The sequence below is a fragment of the Rhyacophila brunnea genome, unplaced genomic scaffold, assembly GCF_057557595.1.
Source record: "Rhyacophila brunnea isolate RB1 unplaced genomic scaffold, BYU_Rbru_1.0 scaffold_58, whole genome shotgun sequence".
In the NCBI taxonomy this organism is placed as follows: Eukaryota; Metazoa; Arthropoda; class Insecta; order Trichoptera; family Rhyacophilidae; genus Rhyacophila; species Rhyacophila brunnea.
The window spans coordinates 753,979-777,360 of record NW_028233255.1 but is presented as its reverse complement, the minus strand read 5'-3'; positions in this window follow the sequence as shown (position 1 = coordinate 777,360).

The window sequence follows — 23,382 nt, the reverse complement described above, 5'->3', positions numbered from 1 at the left end:
AATCATTTAATATGAAAAATCACTTTTTTTATTCCCAAACCCAAAAATCGAAATGAAATTATTTAGATGCATTTATTTTTTTCAAAAAAATACTATTAATATGTAAATGTGTGGCTTGTCTTTTCATATATACATGGCGAAATCTTTATATTATTATGTATGTTTTTAAAACAAAATGCTTATAATAAAAATTTACCAGGCTCTTTCAAGAAATGTTAAACATATAAAAATCACATAGCAATTGTACGTTTGAACTAAATACTTGGCAAAACGAATTTTCGCTTATATTACAAATTATGAACTGCCGTGTGCTATTGTTATATTTCTTTACTGATTGGTTTATAATTTTTGATAGAAAATAAAAATTTTTACTTTTACTTCTTCAAATATGTAAACATGTGATTTAAAAATCAATAAATTAGAAATTGGATGTGATAAAAAATGATACAACCTTGAACCTTTTAAATAGTGGCTTTAATTACTTCACCCATTTAGTTTGTATCATACGGATTATCTATATCTTGATAAGATTTATTTGCAGAGAAGCCTAGAGCATCGTTTTTACTAATCCGATTGAACACTATATTATTATTAAATGTGGATTGTATATGGCGAAAATAATAAATCGGTGATTTAAGCATAATTTGTTTAATAGTGTTTATTTCTTTGAGAAAATTGGATAGAATACAAAAATTAAATTATTTCTTTCAATGATAGATCATTATTGATCATTATATAATTAATCATCAAATAATTATGAAATACGTCATTTCTATCACTATAAGATGACTATAATTTAAAAATATATGGAACATACATCTTTTTTATTTAGAATATTTGCAGCTTTTTTGTTATTATTCTCATTATTTTACATATCGAAAGGTTTATATTTAAATACTAGCCATTTGTCACATAATTCTTTAAGTTATATTAACGAAAATGAATCCATTCTCATTCCAGATGCATTCAGTTCATTCAATAATGAAATAGAGGAAGTAATTAGGAAAGAAAAAAATAAAAGCAAAGGTAGGGGACTCATCACTTATGATACTTCAACTGGATTTTATAATGATATGAATGTAAAAACAAAAAAAAATATTCCAGTTCATATTTTAAAAAATCATAGAGAAAGAGGATCACATAAATACATTTTAAATCATTATAATATTGGGGATAGTAAAGATTTTTCAGCTACTTCAGATTTTATAGATGAAAAAAACATGATAAGCAGAAAAAAAGGCTGAAGACAAGAGTTCGTCGTGACATTGAGAAAATTAAAATAGCATGGTCGCCAGAGCTTCCCACATGGAAAAATTTTAAAAAAGATGACACATGCGGTTTAATCATCGAATACAACAATAAGTTAGTTCTTGATCCGTTAAATGATAAGAAAATAAGTGAATTGAAAGAAAGTATAAATGATCTGCTCATCAAATCCATAAATAATGAGAATATTAGTGCACTAGATAATTATAATGAATTTAACTATGCAAATATTGTAGACTTATTTTCACAAAAAAGTATAATAAATGCAAATTATACCGCTGGAAATATAAGACACACATGTTTTTCAGATGAATATCACTATACTAATTTGAAGATTTGTCTTTCCAAAGATGCCTTCAAAAATACACATTCTCAAGAGCAGAGTATGAAGAATATTTCAAATACAGACCAGTTATTTGTCAATTTTGGTAATTGCAGTACTTTGTATCCAGATATGAGCGGTCATATGTTTGTTATTGGAGCTTTTACCAAAGATAGCGATTTATTTTACTTTCATCAGAAAATTATAGGAGTATCTACACCTTTACTTTTTGTTGATACTGATTTAGTGCCACTAGGTAGAAAGAAAAAATGTTCAGAAAATCTAAAAAAGGAGTTTATAAGATTTATAACGGAGTTCAAGGCACTATATTGCGCAGATGAGGACCCAGAATATATAAATTTTGATTTGTCCGAGCGAAACGAAAAAAATTACACAAATAAGACCGATTTTTACCATCCAAATAAACACATTAACGAATCAAGCAATGAAAATACTAATAAATCGCAGCTATCTAATACTGAGCAAGATATCACAACAAAAAATTATGCTATAAAGAAAAAAAATATGCATGCAAATTCTTTGATACTAGCCATCATGGTAATATATATATCAAACGAGAGATGAAATATAGTATCGCGATAAAAAAAATAAAAGAATAGTATTCTGACCATCGCAGGAGTATAATTTCCAAATGAAGGATTTAAATTGATTCTTTTATAAATCATTTATTTTCTTAGAAAAAGAGATTATTTAAGCAAGTTTTATCTTTTTCAAATTACCATAAAAAATGTTTAAATTTTATAATAATCAAGAAATTATTTAACAATGAATATGAAATTTATTTATTATTATAATATTTTATATAGTAATTCGATATATTCTTCATGCATGGGTCTTTATATATTTTAAGTCATAGAATATTGTAATAAGGGTTGCTTTGCGATATATAGTGTAGATGTGTTAAAAATTTTTAAAATTAAAATTCTATAATTAAAATATGTAATACATCTAAATATAGACATTGAATTATATAAAATGTTTAAATCAATTTTAAGGGCTATATGAGTGATAACTTTATAGTTTTGAAGTTTTTTAAAACCAATAAAACCAAATAATGAAAAAAATATGCACAAAACTTTTTATATAACCTTATTTCATTTTATTATCCTTATAATAAAAATAAGTACTAAAAAGATGACAAAAACATATAAATATTTTTAATTCAGATTGCCCGTATATTTGTTAAATAATGCTAAAATTAGTTCATTCCCACGATATATTGCTTTTATGGACTACAAAAAGATAAATAATTGATAAATCACGAAAAAAAGTTCCTATGTAAAAATTATGTATTTACATGACCAGAGTCGTGATCATTTAGCACTATTAATTCTGACAAACATATCCATCTTTAAAGAAAAATAGATTAAATAGCACAAAAAAACCTAATCAGACGCTATATCATATACAAATCTTATTTTTATGTATTTTTTTTAGCTCAAATTTTTGTCAAGCTTTTAAGGAAAATCACTTATCCAATGATTACCTTTAGTTTCCAGAGTTGGGGATTTAACTTTTATTCGTATTACATTATAATTAGAAATCATATTATTTTTTATTTAAAAACAAATGACATCTTCCCCAATCGCTTTGTAGTTTATAGATAAAATTATCAATGGAAACTGTTTAAATAAAACGTGAAATATAGTATTCCAACTGTATAAATAAAATTTGACATGTTTATACTAGATTTTATTATAAATTAAACAAAAGTTTAGATGATAACTTCTTTCCCCCCAATCATAACTTTCATCTTGCTGGTGCTATATTTGAAACCTGTTCTATTCATTATATGGATTATAAACGCAGATTTCAATAAAAGATGTTAGAAATATAAATATTAAGTTCTAAAAAAATTGAATCCAAATTATTTCCCTACGCAAAAGACCTAAAAATACTTTCAGAGATATATATTCATAGGAAAATGTAAACTTAATGCAATCGCTGCAAAACAGAGCATGGAATTCAATATCTGCTTCAATAAAATGTCAATTTAACTATAAACCGCTGTTTTTAGATAATATAAATATCGGAGAGATTTTTTTCTGCCATCATCAAGTAATTAAAATAAAAAATGCGCAATTTAATTTTTTTTACACCCGCATTCATCTTACACTAATTTTATAGTTTCCAGGCATCTTAATTTAAATCTAGTAATCAAGTCTATAGCAAAATATTACAGACAGTTTTAAAAAAACAACAATAAATGATCAAATAAATACATTTAAAACATTCTTTCAATGATGAAATCAAAAATTCAAAAATTTGCATTGTTTCAAAGGAGAAAAAAAGAGATCTGCGCGCCACAAGAAGGTGCTCTGGTATAATATAAGGAATATGTCAACAGGAAAAATATAATTTATTTGATTCTGACTATATTAAATTAGTTATATATATATAGTAAATTTCATACAATGCACAATACCATGTAAATGAATATGCTAAGAATTTACTGAAATAAAACTTACAAACTAGGCAAATTATATATTTGCTAATTATGCAAACTTAAATCACAAAAGTACTTTTTTTTACGGGATTAAATGCTTATAATAAAATTATTATACCGAAAAATCGATTTTCTTATGATTTTAATTAAAATTATCTTGAAAGTTTCAGAAAACTTATAGTAAACTAGTTAAAGTAAGATCATTATTATAGACGTAAACACAAAAAATGTTTTTAATAATTTTCACCTTGAAAAATTTGTATAAATCTATCCGTTCACAAAATAAATTTTAGCTTAGGCTTTTATGATCTTTTAGATGCATAAACGTAACAATTCATCTTTTTAGAATTAATAAAGCAATAAACACACAAAAGAAACACCATAATTTAGATTTACACCGAAAGAGATATTTATACCGGTTCCACTAGGCTTTGATTGCATTAAATCAATGTTTTTATTTGTCATATTTTTGTAAAGATTTTTTTATGCTATTTATCAAATTTAAAATGTTAATATAAATCACACTTGATTTTTTACATTATAATATCATCTTCTAACATAAAATCTAAGCTCTAAATTGATATAATAATAGGGACACATATGATCCCATTAACACAGTTTTTTTTGCTGTATATTCATGAAATTAAAAATAAATGTTACAGACCAGGTATAAAGCAGAATTTTAATTTAAATTGTGGAGAAGTGGTTATTAAGCTTTGAAAATTTTTATGGTAATAAAATAATCATGCTTGTTTTTTCTTTCGCAGGATAAATATGAGATTGTTTTTTCGGATATTTACAAGATAAAAAATGTAGAATGGTATAAATCTTAAATTAATATCCTTTTCTGAAGTTATTTTTTTTGATATACAAATGATAAAAATACAAATGCATATCGAGTCCGGTTTCTCTGCATAAAATTATGAAATTTATGTACGAAAAGAGAAAGTTGATTAAATAACTCAGGAATACTATTTTCAACATTTTAAAAAACAAAATTCAAGCCATCGCATAAATATATAAATAGCTCTCTAGAAATACGGGTTATATATGAGTTAGTAGAAGAAACGAGATACACTCTTAAATACGGTACATTTTTACACGGAATATTAGCTGAAATCTATATGCGAATACAATTAAAGCATTAAACCTATTCTTTTTGCTGTGATTACGCCATACTAGAAACGACTTGAAAGAATAAACAAAGTCAGAGTAAGTTCAAAAGTTAATGCTTATTAAAACATTAAATAAAAACTCACTATATTCTTTCTCATCAATCGCCAAAAATAGTGTTACAAAATTTAATTTTCTTTGATTTTAGTCCCATGATATAAAATGAATTCAATTTATTTTCTTTGGATCTTTTTACACAAATAAATTGTTTATATATATTGTACCTTAAATAATATGTCATCATATATTTACATAAATTTTTAAAATTATTATCGGATTTATTTTTTATATAAACATTAAATATTTAAATTTCAAAAAAATGTTTACATGCTATTTTTTATTATTCAAATTGATTTTTATATAAATTATTTTATTTGGATTCATATGTTTCCTATTCCTTCAATTTAACGCCAATAATATTATATATAAATAAAATAAATATAGTGTAAACGTAAAGCAAGTATAATACCATACGTAATGATACGGAATGAGTGGATATGAAATTCCATATAAATATGTTAAGGAGTAAAAAATCTCGGAAGAAGTAGAAGCAAACATGCAGCTCTCATACTTCGGTAGAGACTTTAACTCATCTCATTTAAGAGAAAAAGAGAAGTTATTGAAGAATGATCGGGTAAAGTGTCAAAAGATGTAATAGCGAGTTTCATAATATGCACAATAGATTGATCACGTCTAAATAGACTAAATTGATAAAAAGTAACCTTGCCCATACGTATAAAAACACGCGGATTTAGTATGTATTATATCATTTATATTTTAAAAACGTGTATTTCATCAAAAAATAAGTATTTTACAACAACATTAATATAAATATATTCGAACTTTTGCAATAGAAAAAAAATATAATTAAAAAAATATATAATAGACAGAACAAATTAAACAACTGATGCTGCCGCCCTTCATATTTTAGAAGTGGCTTTTATACTTAAAGAATATATTTCGCATTTTACTTTAAATATGCGCAATATCTGTAAAATTTAGTTTAGAACATTGCAAATAAGCTACTAAAAAATTAAAAAATTTTTTAATCGGCATTTTAAATAAAAAAACATTAGAAGATGCATATTTTACAAATTCAGCACGTAATTTTTTTCTAATCATATCCGTAGGTATTCGAAATCTTTCGAGTATTGTATGTTCTGTGGCTGAAAATTCAATATTTTATCTACAACTATATATTAGATAAATTTTTGATATTATTACTATATTTCGTACATAATTCAACATGAGATTACATTTAACAATTTGATTTCGTTGTTATTTCAGTAAAATTCTTGTAGAAAAGCCATAAATTTTTTTTAAAAATATCTTTAGAAATGAATTTGCTTAATGTGCCTTTCTTACGTTTAAACGAAGGGAAAGACCCGATTAATAAACTTGGTTATTTAATAGACAAAACATTAAAAATATTTAGTCTACCCAACGAAGAAAATGCACGTAAAAAAGCAAATTCATTTAATAAGTCTTTTCATCTTCTAAATAATATGTTTAAGAATCAATCAATTCCCATTATTTTTTTATTACACACGGATTAAGTGTCTTTTTACCCAAGATCTATCTTTATCAACTGCTCTTTCTCTCTCAAATAAACGAAGTTCATCTGTTTTTCGGTGTGAGAGAGTTTGCTTATGCTTCTACTTCGTATGTATTTTTCAAATCCTTAACATATTTTTTATATTATTTTGTGACTACCCCATCCCAAATCATCACACATGTCATTATTTTTGTTTTACATTTGTAAATTAAACCAAGTAAATTCACCAAGATGTCATAGTTCTTAAAATTTTCATTCTTAACTTCATCTAAGTTGTCGAAACTAGTTATACCTATTTCAATCAACGTAATCATATTTTCTTTTTTATCGTATAGAAAAATATCAGAGCTATTTTGTTTGAGTAAAATATCAGCTTTTATTCGGGTATCAACTTTTATTTCAGCATTTTCGTTTTCACAGATCTCTTGTACTGAGTATGTTCTAAGCTTTTTAGTTTTCTACGGTTGTATTGTCTGGATAGAAAGAAATGAAGACATCTTACGATTATATTGTGTCTTCGCGTATAATCATGGTCCAAAATTCTCTTTATCTTGTTGCAAGGTGATCAATTGTTTTCATAGCTTCGTTAGAATGCGGGTATTTATTTCTCTCACCGAAAAACATATTTCTGTCTTGAATAAAACAGAATTTTCCTTCTTCACTTGGTTAAATGTTGCCGTCTTCGATCAATCTTGATGATCTAACAATATCAACCATATCATTATTCTTGGCTTCAAAAAGTTTTTAGTCCAATGGTTTTTCTTTTATTTTACACAATATACATTCATGCTGCTTTTTCTTCAGTGTCTCTATATCGGTGATATTGGCATGAATCTTATTTTTAATATTTCAATTATTGAGAGATGCGTCTTGTTATCCTTTTCTACTTGTAAAATTGCAGCCCTCCTGGGTGGACTGTTTTTACTGTTTTCAAGCAATTTTTTTAGCTGGTAGATCATCTTTCGGCTTTAAATTAAATATTACATAGCCCACATCCCAGTTCATTTCTATTTATATATTATCTTTGTTTATTACTAGGCTGGAGGAGAGTACTAAATTCGTTTAAAATATCTAATATTTTATGATCAAGTTTAATATATTCTTTAGGTTCTAATTTATATACGCCAATAGGTTAATTTATGTGTGATCTTGCATGTTAATTAATGGCTTTAAAAAAATTCCTAGCATTAAGTTAAGTCCTACATAAATTTCTTATTCGATTTAGTATTTTTCTGCAATTATATCAATTGTTTATAGCTTTAGCTTCGATTTGTCTCATTCAATTACCTAATATATTTAGGGGCTGCTGGGCCGTCGATAAATGTGGACACATCTGCGTATATTTCATGGTTAGTGGCAGACTAGTTTTTGTTTATTTCAATGCGTGCTGCATTAAAGGAGGTCAATGTTAAGTCCGTCATGAGTATAAGTTTTCAGGTGTTTTTTATAAATTTGAGGTCATCTATGAAGAGTAGGTGATTTTTTTGTATAGGAGACTTCGTCTTTCATTACACTTACCTCCGAAAAGCGTTCATTTAATTTTCTGCTTAAAGGATCGATGCATAGAACGAATAAAAAGGTGAAATACAGTCTCCTTGTAGCATTCCTCTATGTATTCCTTTATACATGATTTATTCACCTTTTAACCTTAAAGATATGCCCATTTAATTTCAATCTTTTTTATTGAAGACCTTTTTCATGTCGGTAAAGTCAAGTTTTCAATACACACATGCTGGTAGTTTTTTTATATTATGTAAAATGCTTTTTTTGCCCCAATCCACGTGTTATATAGATTATTTCCATGCTTTTTAAATATCGCAATATTAATAAGAGCTTGTTCTTTTGCTCCTTGAACGCGCCTTATTATTCCTAACTGATTTTCTAATTATAATCTAAATATATCTATTTATATACGATTCCGTTAATCTTTTTGCTCAATTACGAACTTATGCGACAGATCTTTATGATTGACTATTTTTTTCACGAATTAATCGTGTATATAAAATTATGAAAATGTTTTTTTGAAGTTAGTATAAAGTCTAAATCGGGCAATTCTATCACATGTAATCCTATCTACTGGGCATATATACACTACAAAATACGTAATAAACCATATCAGAGCTTTCTTTCATTTAAACAAGTTTTTGTGAAAAAGAAGCTTATGTTGTCAATATAATATCTGATCGTCTAGCATAGTTTAGTTTTTACATGGTTTTTTTACTTGAATTTTTTATCGGAAATAGAGCCATCAAAGCAACCTTATAATTTATTAATCAATAATTTCTTTATAAAAATACCGATGAGATCATTTATACTAAAATTATAGGAAATTATTTGTATATTTCAATTTTAGGAAATCAAATTAAGGCATTTAAAAACTGTAAAAATATTCTATACATGCTTATAAATATATGAAAAGTATTTTACAAGTTTTTGTGCTAGTAAAATGCAATAAACCACATATATGCCCAAAATAGTTAAATCACATAGAAAAAGATAAAAATTTTGTAAAGAAAAATTGCAAAATTTAAATATATAAAATGAAAATTGTGAAATTTTATGCCTTAAGCTTAAAGGTTTAATTTTTTTTTTTGACTAAATGGGTAGGAAAAATTAAAAGAACTGTTAATTTCGTTATCATTGAGTTTATGTTTTTTTGATGTACGTGATTTAGAACTCTCAAAAGTACGTTTTTTATATATCGAAATCACACATTTATTCAAAAGCAAAGCTTTTAAAAATCGAAGAAATGAATTTATTAACAAATAAAAATCTTCTATTTCATTTTTTAGTTTAACCAAATTTAGATTTTATGCTGTTACTATAAAAATCCACAAAAGCTATTATAAATTTTTGAATAATATTTTCAACTAATCTTATTAAACATTCAAGTTCTATCTATAATTTACATTAAAAAACTTATAAAGTTTTATTATAAATTGTAAAAATAGACTACTATTTTTTTCCCAGATAATTTCTCTAGACATATAGTAATTCTAAAAGAATACATTATTCTACACTAGAGAACAAAAAAAAAACAAATCTTTTAAAATTTTAATACATAAATATCCTAAAAAAATATATTTTTTTAATTTGAAAAGTTTTTATATGATTTCTTCAAATGATTAGTTAAAGAAAAGTGCTTTGTAAGGAATATTGCATAATGTTTTATAATTGTATGTGACCTCTCACAAGTTATAAGATGAGATTAATTTTTCAAAAAAATATTCACAAGCTTTGAAAAGAGCAAATGGATGAAGAAATATTAAAAAACACGTGAAGAGAGAAAAGATCAATGGTTTCAGCCTAAAAAAATTAAAAGTAATTTGTGTATTTTTTCATTGTAATAATGTCTGGGCTAACAGAAAATATCCTTTTGAAGCTTATATGCATAAAAATATTTATGGCAAAGTATAGGCGGTATTAGGTAAATAAAAAAGTAAAAAATCTAATTATTAATATTTAGAAATTGCTATTTTATGCTTCTAAAAATAATAAGACATACGAAGCCCTGACTGACTTTATTAAGAAAATGTAATTTAGATCTTTCGGTAAATAATTTATGGTTGGTGATCGCGTTTTTATAAGGTATTAATGGGAAAAAATTGATCAACATACTCAATGATATTCCAAAAATAGCATAAACTATGATTTTTATATTATAGACACACCGTCCCTAATGATTCCAAACCATAAGAGTAATTCTAATTTAGATCCCAGGTATTAATTTTTAATGCTTCCTACAAATAAAAACGTATATTGATTTTGTAAATATTAATTTAAAAATATGCTATAAATTTCAGATGAATATAATCAATATTGTATTTGCCTTTTTCATTTATAATAATAGAGTCCAGAAAAATATATTTAATTTCAAATTTTTAAGGGGGATTAAGAAGCGCTTAAAAACCTTTTTTTTGTATTAGAAAATGCCGTTTGTATTGTAATAAAAATAAAATCCATTCTATATTGTAAATCTATAGTGAAGAAAGTTTGCTTAAATCTTATTTGTAAGAATATAGATAAACATAATTGCAATCCTATGCCCTTTTAAATATATTTATATTCATATTTTAGATATAAATATTATGTTTGATTTTTAAACTTGTTTGGAAATAGATTATCTTCTTCTTAAATTGTGCATTTTATTTTTGATAACTAGCACTTAGTATAGCATCAGAGCTATTATTGCACAATACTAGGCTGAAAAAGCTTTAAAAATAACGCATTTGATTATTTGACACAGTAATTCACTTTAAATGTTAATCAAATATGTGGAGCTACTATCAAAAAAGCCCTAATTTTTCGAAATGTGTAGTAAGAAATTTTTGTTTAACTTGCATAGAAACCATCCATGTTTACCACAATGCTAAATAGTTTTAATTCCATTATATTTTGCCATTCCATATTTGGTATTGATTACTCTGACTATATCGAATATTTAAAAAAAAACCGGCATTGTTCTTTTAATTATGATTAGAAATATTTCATAAAATATACATGCTGAAAAGACAAATCGTAAGACGTTTCAGCTATTATGCGCTTAATAAAATCTGCATTATGCAAAAAATTTTTTTTATAGTAAATGATATCATTAATGGATAGAATCACACAAAAAAAGTTCCAAGACGCTGTAAAAACCACCTGTTATACATTCAATATTAAATCTATAAAAGTTATATTGAGTATCTTTAATCCAATAATGAAGTTCAATCGTATAATTTTCTTGTTTAAATTTGTTGTTTTAAAGCGTCAAAAATTACCATTGTAAAAGGATCGTGTTTCATAGATAATCTCTGCAAAATTACTAATTTTTTTTTGCCATTAACATCATTGTAGACTTGAAATAACATTTATATATTTGGAAATATTTATGAATAGCCTTGATATTTTCCGGTAATTATATATAGGAATAATATTGTGTAGTTTTGTCCCGGTATAAACTTTACCCAGGGAGTCACAGTAGCTGCATATAAGTTTATGATTAGCATGTTATTTGTTAATATATTTATATATTTTTAGGTAATATATTAAAAATCCATGATAACTATGCTGAAATATAGCAGGTGAAACAATGAAAAGCATTGTTTTGGCATTATCAATCTATCAGAAACAAAAATATCATAAGCATACAGGTAAGAAAAATTAGCAGTCTTGGTTGTCATCCATAAAATCATTGGAGGGACAAAAACATATGGTTTGCTACAACGCAAATCCTACACATAAAGATATATACTTCATATATGCACCTTTTAATTTATAATGAGTGATAAATGTTGTTTTTCGTTTCTATTATTTAAAAACTAGCGCTATTATAAGTTGAAACCATTCAAAAGTGATATTAAATATAAATTTTGCAAAAATGATAAATTTAAGAAACTTAAAATTTATAAAAAATTCCAAAATATAAAACTGCATTTTACTAGACAGAATCTTGCATACATTCGTTTAGCTTTGCTTCATAATTATTTTCGATTAATCCCTTTTCATAAACAATTCTATAAATGCTGTAAACAGCGCAACAAATTTCACTATTTTGTGGGCGCCGTATAAATCTTTTTAAACATGCATCCTGATATCTCATACAACCATTTTCACCCGTTGTAAGTTCCTCACACAGTGGTTTTTTTTTAGATCTTATATCCATTGTATTGCATTGGGATGAGAGTGCAACAAGCAATAAAATTGAAGCAAAAAGCACAACGAATTTATAAACGATGATATTTTTCATATTTCGATATTTATTTTTTTATATAAAATCATTTGAAATTTCTTCTTTAGTAAATAATTATAAATTATGGGCCATTTTAATACAATTAAATTTTTAATAATCCATTTAAGGCTATTTTCCTTGCATGACATCGAAGAAAAGTGAATAATGGTTTGAATATAATTATTTGCATTTATATAATTTATTTTATGTGTCAAGTTCTATTAATCATGCTAAAACATACACAATAAAGCGATTTAAATAATTAATATTAATATAAATCACGTCTAATATATCATTTTTAGATATGTAATAGAATCAAAATACAAGTTCAAATTCTAGCGGTAAATAATTTTGTGTTTTTTATCGTATTAGGTGAATGTATAAAAACAAAATTTTAACGTAAAACACTTTATGTTCAAAAAATGGCTTAAAGTATAGTCGAATCAATATTTAGAGTGCTTAGCTTTATTTAACTTTGTTAAACGTTCAGCATCTATTTTATGCATACTAATAGGGTTTTTTAGACCATTCTATACATCCAATAAAGAACCATAAGAACTTGTGACTAAATTATAATAACTAATATAAAATGCGCTCATAAATATAATATTTAAGTTCTACCAGAATAAATCTAAAGACATTCCATTTAAAAATACAACTATTTGAACTTTCAAAGCACATTAAAATCGATCGAATTAAATCAAAAAATTCTGTAAAATTTATTATATCAGTGGTCATTCTATTTTTTAGGCTCTAGGCGTGGTAAAATATAATTTTGATTTAATAAAAAATTAAATCGATGATAGTTATAAATATGTGAAATTTAAATTTATATACGTAGAAATACTTTCAATACATTAAATACTTTATGTTTTACATTCAAAATACACAAAAGATGTATTTTATTTAATGTAAATAGAAATAAAACACTCTCTTGCAATAGATTTATTATAGAAATCATAATACATAAATAAGCAACAGTATATCCTTTAAAAGATTTAAATATAACAATATTTTCATTCTAAATAAAATTCCTTATAAAAACGTAAACAATTCTCACAAAGTTATTTTAAACATTATAATTTGTGAGTGATACGAGACCTGATTTTTGGTGATTTACTTAATCGTTTAGTGCGTAACAGAAAAAAAATTTAAAAATACATTCTTTATCATAATAATAAGTTTTTTGACATTTTATTATAAATTTTGGTATAAATCTGTACCTTTAAAAAAAATATTTTTTTTTGAAATTTTTATGATATATTGATATTAGATCAATAATATAACTAAAGAAATATTTTTTTTCATACGGGAATATGATATCAATGAATCTTGTAAATTATTTCTTGAAGCTAAACTTATAATATAAAATGATATAAAAATGTGATTTTGAATATATTTATTGCCTCTTTAAAAAAAAGACATGAAGAGAAATTCTTAATTTAAATTGATAATTTTATTTTTGTTGTATGATAATAAAAAATTGCAAAATATCGTCATAAAAATACAATATAAAATTTAAATTCTGTACATTTACCATGTATAATGGACAAAATAGAATTAATGACAACAAATAATTAGTATAATTTCTACTGAAAAAATATGTGCAGAGCTTATAATAGATATTAACTTGTATCTTTATTATGAGCTTTCATAAGCCTATACATGTATTTTTGGCTATTCATAACAATTATATGTTATAAACAGGAAAAGTTCTATGTAAAAAATTTACGAATAAAAAAAATTCATTTTACAGCCATATTATTATAGTGTATAAATTAAGTTATTATTACTTCCTCGATAAACTTAGTAAGGTTATAGCGGTAGAGCAATATTTATGTACATATAATATATCAATCAACAGCTGTAATTTATTTAAGCTCGAAAATTCAGTTATGTTGTTTTCAAAACTAAATGCAAAAGCATATTTGCAGAAAAATCAAAAAAATGTTTTGTTTAATACCTTAATATGATTGAAGGTATATTTTGTTCATTGTAATATAAAAAGTAAAATAATCATGGAATTCACAAATTGAAGCGCTTTATACTATTTTTGCAAGAAAATAGCAATTTTACACTTTTAATATCATGAGTAAATATATTATTCAATTATTGTAATTTAAGAATCCAACTTTGATGTGCCATAATAATTTTATGGGTAAATTTTAATTATATAAAAAATGTGTTGGATTACAATGTACATCAAAATACCTACACTTTAACATATAATATGGTTTATCGATGTGCGTTTTACCTGTAGTTTAAAAATAAAATGGTTATGTTAATAAAATTTCAATTTGAACATTGTAGAAAAGAATATGGCTTTGTTTTTTTAATAAGTTAATAGATGTATAGATCGGTAAATTTCAATATTTTTTTAAGCTATTTGAAATATGAATACTTTTAGATTATTTTTAGAAGTTTTTACAAATTTTTACAAATTTTTTTTTGCTTAAACATTTTAAACAATCAAATATGACATGAAGATTGATTTACGCCGTAGGAAACACACAATAATGGCAATAAATACCTTTATAGTTTATAATTGCATGCTGAAATCGGTTAAGTTATTTCAGCTTTACCAATAATAATATGTTAAATCCAAAGACTCACTATTACTGTGGGTTGATCGAATATTTTTGCTGTATTATCTGCAACTAGGCAGTATGAATAAACTGTTTGATTATTCAACATGCTATATTGTTAGAAATTATTATAACATCACAAAAATGGAGAATATACATTTATTGTTGGCATCACTGAAATATTGACACTAATTGTTTAAACATAAATTATGATCTAAACATAATAGCACATGTGAAGGACTGTGATTATCAGAAAAAAAAATTTTCTAGGCCAAAAAAAATATTGGAATTTGAAATATTTTAAGATTATTGCAAAAAAATTGAGAATAGATTTCACATTCAACAGAAAATCTACAACCAAATATTTTATGACAAAAATCATTAAGTTTCTAAAAATTATTTTGATGTGTTGGATGAGCTTTGAATTTTTATCTAAAAATAGTGAATAAAAATATACATTTGTACAATAGAGTCATTAAAAAATAAAAAAATAGCATATATTCAAATAAATAAAACAAAATGAAACAAAAAGAACGTAAAATTAAACACATTAATCTAACTTTTTTAGTCGATATAAACATTTTAAACAATAAAAATATTACTAATACAAAAAAATTTTCTGTGTAATAGAATAAAATTTATCTGCATTTTGTGTACCTTTACTATGATTATCATACAAAAAATTGGTATTTACTTAGTAAATTGTTAATTTTATATCATTTATTTATTTAAAAATGTGTGGTTTTAGCTTAACAGACAGTAAGGTATATAGAATTGCCTTAAAAGAGCAAAACGCATATACGAAATAGTGTATGAATTGCAATACTAGCTATCAAATTCACTTATTTTATAATTATGATATGAAAAATGACTAGTTTTTTTATTATTGCAAAATGATTTTGTTTATGATCGTAAACCGTTCTTTATTATCAATTATGTTTTAAGATATAAAATAAACAAAAATACGCAAAAAATCATTACGAATATATATTTAAAATTTAAGTTTGAATAATTTTTTTTATTGTTTAAGTATTTTTTGACAAATTTCTTGCGATAGTCTACTTTGAATCTAATAAAAATTTTTTTTAATATTTTTTTTGCATTTAATATATATGAAAATTTTTAACGAAGCTATACTTTCATTGATTTTTTTTAAAGATAATATATGAAAAAATGCATCGTGAAATTCAAATTTTACAAGATATGTGAATTGTACAAGATTCGAATTTTTTGGATATCTTTTTATTAATATTTTATAGAAAAATTTATATTTCGTAAAGTAGACAAAGTAACGACGATAATTATTCGGGTGGATATGCACATGTTTAATATATAATCACATCATTAAAATTTATAAGAGTTAAAAAGCTCGATAATTTTTATTAAATTGATTTTTGAGGTTTGATCTTTTTTTACTGGCAAAAATTAAATTTTTATTGATCAAGATATATAAAAAAATATAATAGCGCTCTAAAATATTTATTCTAATAGCTTGTGATTTTATAATGTACAAGCTAAAAGCATTAATCCCACAAGAAAATAATAATAATAATATGTCCAAAGAATGCATACGGTTTCTTGGCTATTCCATAAGTTTCTTTATATTTTACACTATTTCAAGATTAGTAATTTTAAATATCAATAAATTAAAAATCCAAATGAATTTTACGTGATAAAACACCATAATCATAATGGTATCGTGTAATATAATGAACAAATTTATAGATTTTAATTCCAAAAATCAATATTTGCATACTTTCGAATATTTTTTAAGCTTAAGGTAGTAGATTTGTACAATTCAAAGCAAAATTGGTAAAATCTAAGCCTTAACCAATATATGTTCATATTTTATGCTTTCTAATTACAGTCATAATCAATAATGCACTAGAATCGTCTATGCACGGATTTTTCATTGTCATTCTTGTTAAATGCATCCTTTTACTACTCGTAATATTCAGACCTACAAAATAATCCATTTTCGTATCTAATTAAATCTATAAATTTCATTATTGTATAAGGTATAAATTTTAAAAAAAAATATTAAAAAAATAGAAATAATTCAACCGGTTTTACAATAAATAAAAATCATTTCTCATATAATTTTATATAATTATTTTTCATTATAAAAAATAATATTTGCATATTTAAATTTCAGAGCATGCATTTTCCTATTATTCAATTACGTTATCATTCGTATATTTTCTTTTTCTATTAATTCAAACAAAATTTACTTAAAGAAGTTTATTTGCAAATTTTAAATCTATATAGCATCAATGGCATAAAGTCGGATGAATGAATCTGATAGTAAAAAGAATTTTTTTTTCCCAATATGTAATTTTCATAAGAGAGGTGTTTTTAATGTTAGAGCGAAATAACGGTAGAAATTTTCATCAAAATGCTAATTTAAATAAATAAAAAAATGAAAAGTTTATCATATACATAACGAAGATTTAATCTAGTATTATTTATGCGATAAAAATTTTTTCATTTTCATCCAACATATGCGTTGAAGGTTACAAATAATGATTGCCTTTTCAACAGGGAATACACAAAAAATAATATAGATTAGAATGAAGATGTTTTTTAGATGTGGTTTACTAAATATTAAAAAAATAAAATCATTATCATTACTATAGTTTCGCCTTAACTTCCTGTTGAAACTGAAATTTACAACTTAGTTTTTTTTTCATATAACATACCACAATTATTTTAAAGAATAAAATTGGAAAAACTATATGTTTAGGATCGTACTGCTTGCAATCTATATTTTCAGATACTAATTTAGTTCATGACAAAATAATTTTGGAATAATTGAAGTTATTGAATTCCATATCAGATCAATCTAAAACAGATAGTTCATATTGCATATAAAATTTAGAGAGGCATAAATATAATTGTTTTACAGTTTATATTTCTCAGATTATAAGAAAATATACTTATCACATAAAGCAAATTTTAAATTATGTTCTAAAAATAATTCTATGCTATTCCCCGATATAATTAATTTATAAATTTGCAGCTTTATTCATGAATTAATTTGATCTTCAGATATTGAAATTCATTTAAAGAACACTATATATTTTTATAAAGAACAGACTTTCCCAATACTAATTTTAGCCACATTATCTTTACAATCTTGTTAAACTCATTCCCCCTCAAAATTATAACTTCATAATCCTTCTAGATTCTATTCGTTGTAATTATACTTTGGTTGCGATGGCCTTACTTACTGATTAGTCTACGATGTATTTTACTTTTAAAACACCTATTCCAAAATATGACGTATGGATAAATTCGAGATCTGGATTTTTAAATAAGCGAGAGCACATTTCTTTATAGATGTTCTATCTATATCTATGCTTTTAATAATTAAAAATTTTCATTACGAAAAGTTTGAGTGGATTATTCGACACATTTAAACCTATTATAAAAAAATAGAAATGTATATAAAATGTTGCAAGGAGTTGAATGCACAGATAAGGAATTATTTTTAGCAAATAAGTACACAGGAAGAAATAATAAATGCAAAAAATCTTAAATTCAATACTTGTAACTTAAATTAATTGATAAGAAATATAACTTTAAAATATATAGTGTCAACAAAAACCTAAAGAAATTTTAAAGATATATTTATATTCAACGTAAAAATATAATTAAGAACCCGAATTAACTTGATCTCCTCACATATACCATCAGAAAAACTAGTTTAAAAAATCATTGGAACTATAAAAACAAAATTTTTATGAAATTATCTAAATCAATCTTGCATATATCTATGAGTAAAAGAATTAAAGCCAAAATCAAGGTTCAACAGTTGAAAAATATATCCTTACAAGCGAAAAAAGTAACAAAGGGATTACATCCTTTTCAAAATAGGTGTAAGTGAGCTCTGATAGACAAATGTTGAAAACGAAAACCTATGAAAGACCTTTGATGTGTCAAGAACCCAGGTTAATATCATAAAGCTGGAAAAAAATATTATACACATAACATAAGATGACATGGCCCTATCTATGAAGAATCATATATAGATCTATAAATGTATAGGATCATTAAAATAAGCAGAAATAATAGAATTAGGTAATAACTTTGAACACATATGACTATACGAAAATAGAAAATAGTGATGTGTTAGAAAAAACTAAATTGTAAACGCATATAAGTGTTCTCTTTTTTAGATTTATTTATGCCCGTTTTTTTGAAAAATACTTTAAAAAAATATGATAAAATTTATTATAAAAGGCATATTAGACAGTAATATAAAGAGACTTGAGGCGGGTATATCAAATTCAATTTGATGCGATTGAGCCGAATAAAATCCGCCTATGCTAAATTTCATATAAAACCGGAGTTTAAAACATCATTTATCGGTATAAAGCATTTAAAAAGCATAATACATTCATCTACAAATAAAAAACTCTATGTTTGTGTAGTGATTGGCAGAAATTATTTATCAGCATACTAAAAAACTTTAAATCGCATTCGTGCCTGTTAGATTTGCTAAATCTGTCACTAAAAATATATAAAAGACATTAACAAAGAATAAATTTTAGCGTTTTATTTTTTATTTTCTGCTAAAATAGGATTATCTAAAAAAAACAGACATCACAATGTGCAATGAACTAAGAAATATAGTATTACTAAATATAAATATTTTAGAAAAATTTTAAATATAAATAAGGAAATGAATTATGCTGATTAAAGAAATATGTCTTTACCTGTCATAAATTTACAAATAGACTATTTTTCCGAAATTTATTTACATGCGCCATTTAAAAAATAACAACCACAAAGTTTATGATTTAAATGAATTATATTTTCATAGTTATTGTATACTCAAAATAGATAAAATTAATTATAATATGGCTTATATTTATCCCTAATTTACTGATATCTTATTATCTTTCGAAAATTAAAATTTGGAGATAATGCATTTTAGTCTTATTACATATGATAAATTTTTTTAATTATCAAAAAAGTAAGTTTAATCCTATCGAATTTACTTTATTTATATTTTAATTCTATATCTTTTTAGGAAGCTCGCTTTATACTAATAGGAACTATCGCTTAACTGATGCTACTTTCTGTGGAACTCCCCCAGAACTCATTATCACCCGTGATCACCGTAGATTAAGGCCTTTATCATAGGCGGCGTTCATTATATAGAGGAAATAGGATTATGTCTACTGTTTATCGCTAGGGTATACAAACTACAACCACACTTTACACTTACCTATATCCTTGCTGAACGGTATGCGATCGTTTTTCCATACTAGAGGCACATTCAACGGTCTAAACAGCATTCTACTAAATCTCATGGCTTGCCAATGCTTTATGCATTTTCTTTTAAAGATCACTAGCCGCACCCTTGAGTATTTTTCTTTAATGTAAATTCGTTTGGAAATTAGTGGGTGAAGGTGGATCCCGGTAACCTTCATTTAGGGGTTCAACCTGTATAACACTCAACCATAACACCCTTGAAGAATTGTTAAATGAATATTTAAAAATATTATGTCCATGGACTAAAGTTTAAAAGACATTAAAATATCCAGAAAGACAAAATTTAATTGAAAAAAAAAACTATATTTATATGTTTATATTTGTTTTAATAAACTGTATTTCTGTAGACTTTTTAATAAAACAATGATACCCTAACTGTAAAATATATCCAGAAACCAAATAGAGCTGTATATCATAAATATTACATTAATAGAAACCGTAAATCAAAACTCTTTGCATAGATAAATATAAAATTTAAATAAATAAAAAAATGAAAAGTCTTTAGGAAGAAGCAGAAACTTATAGGTGTATGTGAAGACAGGTCAAGGAATAGATTGTATCTTACAAAATGCATTTTAATACGTAAACGAACGAGAACAGTTTTTTTGTAATAATTTTGTGTATTTAATACGATATTCTAGTGAAAAGTATTGCAAAAGCTCAAGTCTTGCCACAAAAAACCCACCTGATTATATATGGTGTTTTATGATGAAAGTAATATATAAATTCAGGGTTATGCTATAATATTAAAATTTTATAATAAAAAAAGTAAACCGTGTCATCTGGTATAAAGAATAAATGTGCATTTTAGCAATAGAAAATTCGAAAAATATTATAGGCGTTTCTGTAAAAAAATAAATTTTATAAAAATTAATAAAATTGTGTCAAAATATTTTATTGGGCAGGACCCCAAAAAATCTTAGCTGGAAGAAATTCAAAAGATATAGTGCAGAACTAATTTTTACGCTTATAAAGAAAACAATACATAAGATTTTATTTTATCAACATCACTTACTTTTTGCAAAACACTTTTCAACTTCAACTTTAAATTTAGTCTAAAGTTTGCATTCCGCGTAATAGAAGAACTGCAGGATGCAAGTGAGTATCTATAATATATATTTATAAGAAACATAAACACAAGATATATGGATAGCAGATATTGATGCACACAGAGTAACTTATGATGTGTAATTGCTGTTAATTCCAACTTTAATTTTTAGAAAATTTATATGGCAACGATTTATGTTTAAATCTAGGATGTATAACTATTAAAGTGTACAAGATTCCTGTTTGTAAAATTTTTTTGGTATATTTACAAGGAACATATGCAAAAAAATTTATAGAGCAAGTTTTAAATTTAAATTATCAGACTTATTCAATAATTCATTATATTTATAAAACCTTTATTATTTTATAGATCATAGTAATTTTCATATAGCCATACGTAAGATATAGTCTTTCATATCAGTCTATATAGTTTTTTTTAGATTAAATTCTTCATGTCAAAATAAATCATATATTTATACAATATTTATGATATTTTTAAATCACAGATGCGTGATTCGGTAATTCTTATTCTAAAAATATATTTTGTATACATTCACAAATTATTCATAGCCAAAAAACGTCCTATTTACTCGGAATATTTTTTTTAGCTTTATTTTTTTAAGCTCATATTTTTCAGTTAAACTTCGGTGCTACAATTTTCAATAAAATATTATTTAAAGCAGTATAATTGAAAATATATTTGTGAATTTTAGAAAAGCTGTGTATAGATATTTTGTTATAGATTAACAAAGTTTTTTATTTCACTCCAGATATTGTATTTAACTTAGAGTACTCTTAAGGACTTTAAAATTATAAATAACTTAGATAAACAGAAATTAATAATATTGTCTACAAAGATTACGTTATTTTATTAGAAAAAACGTTATTTATGGATCAAAAATTAAAGTTATATTGTTTATTTTGTTTTTTTATGGTCTTAGTCCTATATATTAGGTTTAAAAAGCTTTTTCAAATACAAAAAAATATATGTCTCTATTAACACTTTCTGATGAACCAGAGTCCTTTAAATATAAACAATGTATAAAAAAAAAGAAATAATAGAATACAAAAAGTTTATTTGTTAATTTTCTAACATATATATATATAGATATTTTACATGTTATTTAATTATAAAATTTTTAGCTCACATAAGGAAAACATGAAGATTGGCGTAAAATAATTTCGCTATTTGCAAATATAGGTATGAAAAGGCTTTAACACTATCTTGTACATTATGTCTCACATGGTTTCATATTAATAAGATAAATAGTATATTTATTGTTTGAGTGCACACAAGCCACAACGATAAAATTTCTAGAAAACCTATACTATCGCAGCGTTAAGGAAACTTGACAGGTATTAAATATATTCAGTAAACCTACGTATGAATTTGAATTTTATTCAACTTATTTTGGCAGCTTGTTGTATTAGATTATTTTCCTGTGTTTAATTTTTTTTATAAAATTACAATTAAAAATATCCAAAGGAGTTTTCAAACGTTTCGTGCAATTGTTTTCTTCTAAGGCGCACAATTATTCTAAAAATCAATAAAAAAGAAATAGATTATTGATGCGGTAATTAGAAGTCGTGATAAAATATTCAAGAATTATGCTTTATGTTAATAGATCTTAAAAAAATAATTTTTCTGAATTCTATGAAATTCTTTCTATGTGTCAAACGCAAAAAAATGTCATAAGAATTCCAAATCAAATAAACTCAAAATATATTTTTTTTAATTCCCTCTTCTATTTGCAAATTGATATTTATTTAATTTTTGGAAATATTGCAAGGTGACAGTATGTCAACTTTTTTATTCACCTATGTATTGATTCCTTAGGCAGAAAATATTATGCAATAATAATTGGTGTAAGTGTAATGATCGATGAAAACTCTTTTACATATATAATCCATATTCAAAAATAATCTCAAATTAAAATCAAAAATACCAAGAAGTCTTAAATACATGACGTATCT